This window comes from Meleagris gallopavo, chromosome Z (assembly GCF_000146605.3).
Source record: "Meleagris gallopavo isolate NT-WF06-2002-E0010 breed Aviagen turkey brand Nicholas breeding stock chromosome Z, Turkey_5.1, whole genome shotgun sequence".
Lineage (NCBI taxonomy): Eukaryota > Metazoa > Chordata > Aves > Galliformes > Phasianidae > Meleagris > Meleagris gallopavo.
This window is the reverse complement of record NC_015041.2, coordinates 31,093,270-31,101,264: the sequence shown is the minus strand read 5'-3', so window position 1 is coordinate 31,101,264 and position 7,995 is coordinate 31,093,270.

Sequence of the window (7,995 nt, the reverse complement as noted above, 5' to 3'; positions counted from 1 at the left end):
TTGAACTGGGGAGGCCAGAACTGGACATACTATTCTAAATGTAGCCTCCCCAGGGCAGAGCAGAGGAGGAGCATCACCTCACTCCACCTGTTGGCCACTCTCTTTTTAATGCACCCCAGGATACCACTGGCCAACCTATTGCCCATGAAAGAGAAAGCATGAAAAGAGAGAGAGAGCACTGGCTTTTTTGGCATCTAAGGATTTGTGGATTTGAACAGGTGTGAATTTTAATTTCTTTACCATTTTTTTTTCCCCCAAGACAGTGTAAAAGATTGGAATTTCAGTTCCTTTTGTGCTATATTCTACACTTTTATTATTGGCTTCCTTCTTTGCACTGTTTCCTGTGAAGATTTCTTCAGCAGTGTCAGTGAGTCACCGACCATCGGTGGCTCTTGGACAGAAGACAGATTTTATTCCTTATCATTCTTTGTGGTCTCCCTATGCACTCTCAGCCTGCAAAAGGAGGGAAACACCATAAAGTTCATATGAATCTGTAGGTCACTAGTTTGGGCACCCCTGAATGCTATTTTTAAGCTGCTTCTTCAGAATAAATAAATACAACCAAACTTTTTCACAATTCTCTTCCTTACGTGATGTCTTCCTAATGTTATTCATTGGCTATTTCTTGCTGTCTCAATAACTTTCAAAGGCAACTCTCTGCCACTTTGTAAAGGTGGGCATTTTGATCCTATGCATACAACATAAAGTCATCTTCCTGCTGTGTGTTGAGAACTGGCTTCTCATCTGAGCAGCCATTTGAGCAACCAAAACCACTGCATTTGGAAAGAAGATGTCAGTAACACTTCTCTCCTAATAAATCTTTTTCCTAACAAATGTCTCAGCTTTGTACCACAAGGTTTTGAAAGCTTATCCCCTACTTTGTGACATCTGGGGTCCCTGACAGCACATTAAAAGCTCTGAAAACCAGAAAAAAAACCCACCTATCAGACTGAAAAAATGAAAGCATATGCAGCTATTAAAACAAGGTACATCTATAAAGAACTGGTATTTGAAAAAATTTCAGATGCATATCTAAAAATGTTCCAGTCTTACTTGTTCAAAGTTAGACAAAATTCTTCTAATAAATAAGGAGTAAATTTATAAGTTTTTGTTGTTGTTGTTGTTTATTTGTTTGTTTTTACCTTTGGAGCAACTTTGTATATAGAACATCACAGAATAATGATGTTTGAGAGCCCGTAAACAAAAATCTCATTTTTACCAGCTTGCAGTGATTTCAGGCACAGGTTTAGTTTCGATTATGCCTTTGAAATCTGATAAAGAGTGGGTTATACTAAGCCACTAAGCCACTAACAGTAATAAAGTGTAACATTAACCCAAGTAAGGGTAGGAATGTATTCACAAATAACCTTTTTTAATAACACCTTTTAAATATATTTTTCACCTTTGTTTCTTCCTTCTTTATATTTATTTATTTATTTATTTTCCAGAAGTCCCGTGGGTAAGTTTGAAGCAGTGTTTGTGTTAGCTACAATGTGCACATATAAGCAAATGTACATAAGTAAAGTGCTGTAATTTAATAATAGGAGCAGCCAAGCAGAAAATCATGAACAAGTAAAGTTATCTAAAATAATAACTTTTATTGAAGCTCATCTTCTTTATTTTTCTTCAAGAGACCATACTTAAATTTACAATGGGCTATTGCTATCCTGTCCTATATATGCCCTATCATATTCTTAATCATCATCTTCATCTTCCACATTCATTTCCATAATCTATCACTTGATCTTCCCAATCCTGATAGCTTGTGCTCTTGTAGCAGTTACTGTAGTGGGAAAGAAAGCCTTTGGAGTGAGCTATCAGCTTCTCATATCCACCTTTATTGGCAGCTGCAGTTTTGGCTTGCATTTTCTCCAGACAAGTATAAGGTCTCCATTAAGAAGTTAAATTAGGTAATAGCAAACAAAGTGGTCTAGTTCACCTGAGAAACATAAATTACCCAGAAATACTTTCATTTTTAGTTCTCTGGTGTCTGGAAGGACTTGAAGACAGCTTGTGTTGCTTCAGCCTGCTTTTTCCATCTGTATTAACACATCTGTACTTTGGTCTAATGAGCACATTCCTTCATTCTACAAATCTTGTGTGTGTATTGCTACTTCAAAGACAGTGAGGATGATTTTGACATGCGATTCAGATTTCTGTCCATTGAAACCAATACTTACCAATCAACTGGTTTATGAAATCAGGGATATTTAAAACAGTAACTGTCAGAGAGGATGGCATCTCCAAACCACTAGCTGTTATTTGAGTAAAGTCTATCCAATTCTGGTGGTGGAGCAGTGGAAATATACTGTGTACTTGCAGCTCAAAAGCATGTTTTTGCTGTGTTCTACTTTTCATTTTTAAAGGTCAGCCCAATAAGCCATAAGGCACTGCTATCGGGATGGTGCTACCTTGCGTTCTGCTGCAATCATAGCACTGGGCTGTCTGCCAGCTATTGCAACGGCTGTCAGGAGCATAGAGCTGCATGCTGGCTGGATGCAAGAAAAGATGTGTCTCTGAATGCTGCATTCCCTGGAAAACAAAAGAACAATATCACAACAAAAGAATTTGTCATCTAAATCCCTTTCAAAAAATATACTGAGAAACCTTACCAGAACAAACTGTTGTTTATTCATCACAAAGAATCAGCCAGAGGAGGTCAGCATTGAAAAAAAATTGGGACCTAGTCTTGGAATTGTATGTGCTCACAAAGTATATTTCATCTTTGTTTGGATATCTGTGAAAAGCTGATTATGAACAACAAGGACCATACTGAGATTTTGTCTTTATTGTTGTAATTAGTACTGCAAATGGTTTGCCACCTTGCTTTGTCTGTTTGTGCCATGCCTACACATGGGGGCTCCGAGGCATTCAGGACAATCAGTTGTGTCAGTGCACCTAAGTGAAACTGTGGGAGATCTTGGCCAAATATTATCATTAGCAAAGCCAATATGTTTAAGCTAGGCATTTTCAAAACTCATGATGTGTATTACTTTTATGTTTAAAAAACAACATAAATTATTTAGTTGCATAGGAAAAACTGGTGCTTCATTAGGTGCAGATAGACTGTATAATGTTAAAATGCCTCAGTACCATTCCCTACAACTAAAAATATTCCAGCTGAAAAGAAGAAAAATTGAAATGTTAGTAGTTCCTGTTAGCAGCAGGTAGTAACCTTCTGTGATCTGGGTAATTTACTACATGAATAGTCTGCTCAGGAGTTTATTTTCTGGTCCTGGGAAAGAAGACACTGCATCATTTCTTGGCTTCTATACATGTACCATTCCGCAGGTACATATCAGAATTCCTCTAAATCTGTCATTTAGAGACATTAGCTTGTATTTCATCTTAATATCTCTGTGATTATGCTAGATAATCTGTCCTGCAGCATTGATACCAAATAAAATAAAACTCTATAGTAGGATATAGTCTACAAGTTGAAATGACAATCTTTTTTCCCAAATCCAAGCAAAAATATTACTGTAACATTACAGTATCTTTATACAATTGCATTTTAATAGTGAAGGTGGCTTCTTTCCAGTTATTTCCACAGTTTAAGGTACTGCTATGCTGTACGTAGTGACCTATGCTATTTAACACATCCATGATCCAAGAGAGCTTTTACATTTTAGAATACGATATAGTCTGAGCCTACAGTAGTAGTGTGGCTCTGCAAGCTGATGTGGAGACCAGAGAGGATGCTGTCTTCAAGGGCCATCGTGCTGCCCAGTTTGTAACTGTATACTGTATCATTTATGAAAAATGAATATATAACTGTGCCACAGAACAAAACAGCCTTTCACAGATAGCTCTGAAATATATGTAACTGTATTCAAAGTAGCAGACATCAAAGGTTTTTTTTTATTTCTCAACTCAAATGTATGCTTTGTAGTCTTTCATTTACTTGAATTGTGTTGACTGCTGTTCATTTTCCATTCTTTCAATTGCAGAATCACAGAATCACCTAGCCTAAAAAAGACTGACCTACTGAGTTACATCAAGTCCCTCAGTGCTGTGTTCATGTGAGCCACATGTCTTGTAAGTACCTCCAGGGATGGGATCTTCACCACTTACCTGGGAATCTTGTTCTAATGCTTGATTCTCTGCATAAGGTTCTTCCTAATGTCCAATCTAAATTGCCCCAGTACAATTTCAAACACTTCTCCCACATCCTACCACTTGTCACCTGAGAAAAAGACTAACACTCCTTTGCTGCAGCTTCCTTTCACATTGCGGTAGAAAGAAATGAGGTTTCCCTGAGCCTTCTCCAGACTACACAATCCCAATTCCCTCAGCTGCTCCTCATAACTCGTTTTTTATTCCCTTTGCCAGCTTTGTTACTCTTCTTAGAATGCTGTAGCAACTCAATGTCTTTCTTGTAATGAGGGGCCCAAAACCAACCACGGTACATGAGGTGCAGTCTCACCAGTGCCCTATACAAGGGGACAATCACTTCCCTGCTTCTGCTGGCTGGCTACACTATTTCTGACACAAGCCAGACACATCTTGGCCTTCTTGGCCACCTGGGCACTCTGCTGACTCATGTTCAGCCAGCTAACATCCCCAGGTCCTTTCCTCCAGGCACTCTGCCCCAGTCGTGTACCGCTGCATGGGATTGTTGTGACCAAATTATAGCACCCAGCACTTACTCTCTTTGTGTATCATATAATCAGACAGCCCATCTATCCAGCCTGTCCAGATCAATGTACAGATGGATCCTGATGCCTCTCTGCAGCTGCATACCCTCCATTTCTCTACCTTCAGAAGCTGTCAAGGCTGAATTCTGATTTCCTCATTGAAACAGCCTATAGAATTTTTCTAAATATGCAGTGTAACCTGACTTTCATTTCCTTTCTCAGCAGCTTTGGACACATCTTCTGTGTCAACCTGGCTTACATTTTATTTCATATCTGGGCAGTTTTAAGTGCTTTAACATCTGACATGCACATAAATAAACAAACCATTTATATTACCGAAGTATGTGTTGGAAAGAGACCTTAGTTATGATGAGAGAGTTGATGTAATATAAAATATAAATAGCAGTAAAGTAAGGCTACATAGAGAAGCTGTTAACCAATGCTGAAGATTGTTTACAGAAGCTATGATAATTTTGAAAGCATTTAACGCTTTGTAACTAAAAAATATTTTGCTTTCTTCAAAGAAGTTCTTTTATTTTTATTATTTATTTTTTGTCCTTTTAGCATCCTTTGTTATTTTCTGTAGTACTTACCAGTCATTGCCAGAAGGGAATGTACATGAGCAATTCAAAACCTACTGATCTGTATTTATCATTATGTGTATGTTCTTTCTTTTTTTGTTTTGTTTTTCTTTTCAAACTAGAATACCTTCTATTTAATTTAAAACATTTCTCAGTCCAGAATGTGACTCAATGTCAGACTGATTCTTGCTTCTTCATCAGAATGAGTAACAAATGCAGCATACGCCCAGCTCCACCATCTCCCCTATTCTTTTCCAGGAACTGACACATTGAACCATATTGTCCCCTTTCCTGAGCTAAGGTTTCCTGCTACAATAGTGCTGTGAGTACTGAGTCTGTTCCACTACATAAAAAATGAAAGATTGGAGGAAGTCTGAAAAAAAAAATAAATTTTCTGTTTCCTTTTCTCATCTGAAGTTGTGTGATGTGAGTCATACAATGACAGAGGTCCATGAAACCTAGTGCCATAAGATTTCAGCTGTGATCCCCAAACAGAATTAAGGAGATGAACGAAACTTGCTCTTTTAAAAGTGTCCCCATATTTTTCCTTCTTTTCATTTAGTTGATTTTAATTTGAATAATCTTCCAGAATTTCTTGATATGGCTTTAAAAAAGATAAACTGAGTCGTCAAAGTATCAGGATGAAAAATTCGGGTGTAAATAATTGTGGTCCTCTTCAGATGCCCACTGCTGGTTATTTGTTTTCAAAAAAGACTAAAGCCTGGAGATGCATGAGTAGGGAGGACAGGGTAGACGTATCTTTAGATATGTGTTTTCATATAATCTGTGTTAATAGTAGTTCACGATCCTTCCTTCACAGCTTTTAATCCTGCATGACGAGAGTTATTATTAATATATACTTAAGTTCTCTGGGCTGGATGTGAGTTTATTATGAAATCAGGAGGTATCTGGTACTCAGCTCTGCCAAAAAAGCAGTGTTTTCATTTTCATAGGATTTGCAGTAATACAGCTTCATAGCAATCCGTTACAACAAGATCACACCAACAGTGTTCCCCTGTTGGAAAGCAGTACTGCTGAATTTTAATTCGTATCATTTAACTGCCACTTATTACTGTCTTCAACAGGCACCACTGAAAGTTCTCAGGAGATATAGCAATTAGGAGTTTCTGTCACCTAAGGATTTATTAGCTTCTGACTTTTTCGTTATTATTATTTCTCTTAGTAATAAGAGACATAAGATGACTTTTCCTAACAGTCACTCATAAAGAGCAGTAACATGGAAAGAGCTTGGAAACCTTTAATAAAACTGCTAGAGCATTTGTTTTGGCTGTGACATCAGCACTCTTCCAAAAGGTCTGCATTGCTGCAAGTATCTAGTGGCATTGCCTAGTGGCATTATGTCATGCTGCACACATTCGGTCTAGCAGATATGCCTGTGTAAGACACACGAAACAGGTGACAAGGAACTTGATATCATTTAACACCAATCTGAACTGGAAAAATTCAGTTTCTCATTCAAAATCTTTCTTGGCCTTGCTGTGATAATGCCACTGCACATTAAACCAACACTGTTCTTATCAGCTCTAGGGTGAGGATTATTTTAGACCCTGCTAGGGTATGACATGGTCTTACTGTAGATATTTACTCTGTAAATTGTAGGATGTTTAGATATTTTTTCTCTACAGGAAATGCCTTGATGGACCTGATTCCAATTTTACACCAGCATAATATTGGCCTAGTATACCACCAATTCAGTGCAACTGAACCAGAGAACAAAGTGTGAGAATAGAACCATTGATAGGACGTTGGATTAAAAACAGTAAAATACTGCAAGATGGCCTCCATGTAATCTTCTCCCCAGTTCTGTGTGCTGCTCTTGGAAGCTGAGGAAAATCATCCTTCTGAATTAACACATTTAGCTAAAAGCTAGAAGCTACGCATATGGCTGGACTGGCTGATAGCTAGTCTCAGTGTTCATGTTCAGGCCTGGTGCCAAACGCCATAGCTGTGTGAAGCTCCAGACAGCCTAGACTCTCATCATGTGAATTAATCACTGTGGTGACTCCAGCAGCTATGATTTTGAATGGAAGAGAGCAAAGAAAAGACTATTCCACTTTCTTAAAGAATTTTTTCTTCGCCAGTGGGAGTCATCTGGCTGAATATTGACAATCTGTGTAGTCAAAGATTTTGCACAGAACAAGAGCAAAGCACTAAAGGTATCCAAATTTCTGGCTTGTCTGGGCCACACTGAGTGAAGAGAGGAATTGTCTTGGGCATGTAAGATATGTAATGCAGATAATGTTTATAACTAACAAGACACTGTCTTGTTTTTACACTTTAATGTTTTTTTATTAAAACACAGAGCAAAAAACCCATAAAACTAGTGACCCTGTTTTTATGAAACTAACACACCAGTCTGGTTCAATGGAAGTGGCTGCAATTCTTGAGTTCTTAAGGTGTTCATCAGAGATTTTTGATATAATTTTGCACTTCCTGTACTTGATCCTTGAAAACAGACGTTCACAAATGTACGTACTGTCAACAAGTAATAACATGAATAAGGTGTGATTTGGAAGTGAGGGATATTTCTGTCTGGGAGGACAGAGCATAAAAAAATTCTGGTAAAGAAACATGATTAGATCTTTGAGTTGAATGTCTGATTGCAACTCAGTACACTCCATTTAAAGACTGGCATGAAATGTATTTATGTTGATTGAAAATGAAATGGAAATTAAAAAAAAAATTATGATATTTTTCTGCAATCTTGAAACCTATTCTCAAATCCCTTTATCAAAGTGGAAAGCATGGCTGCCTGT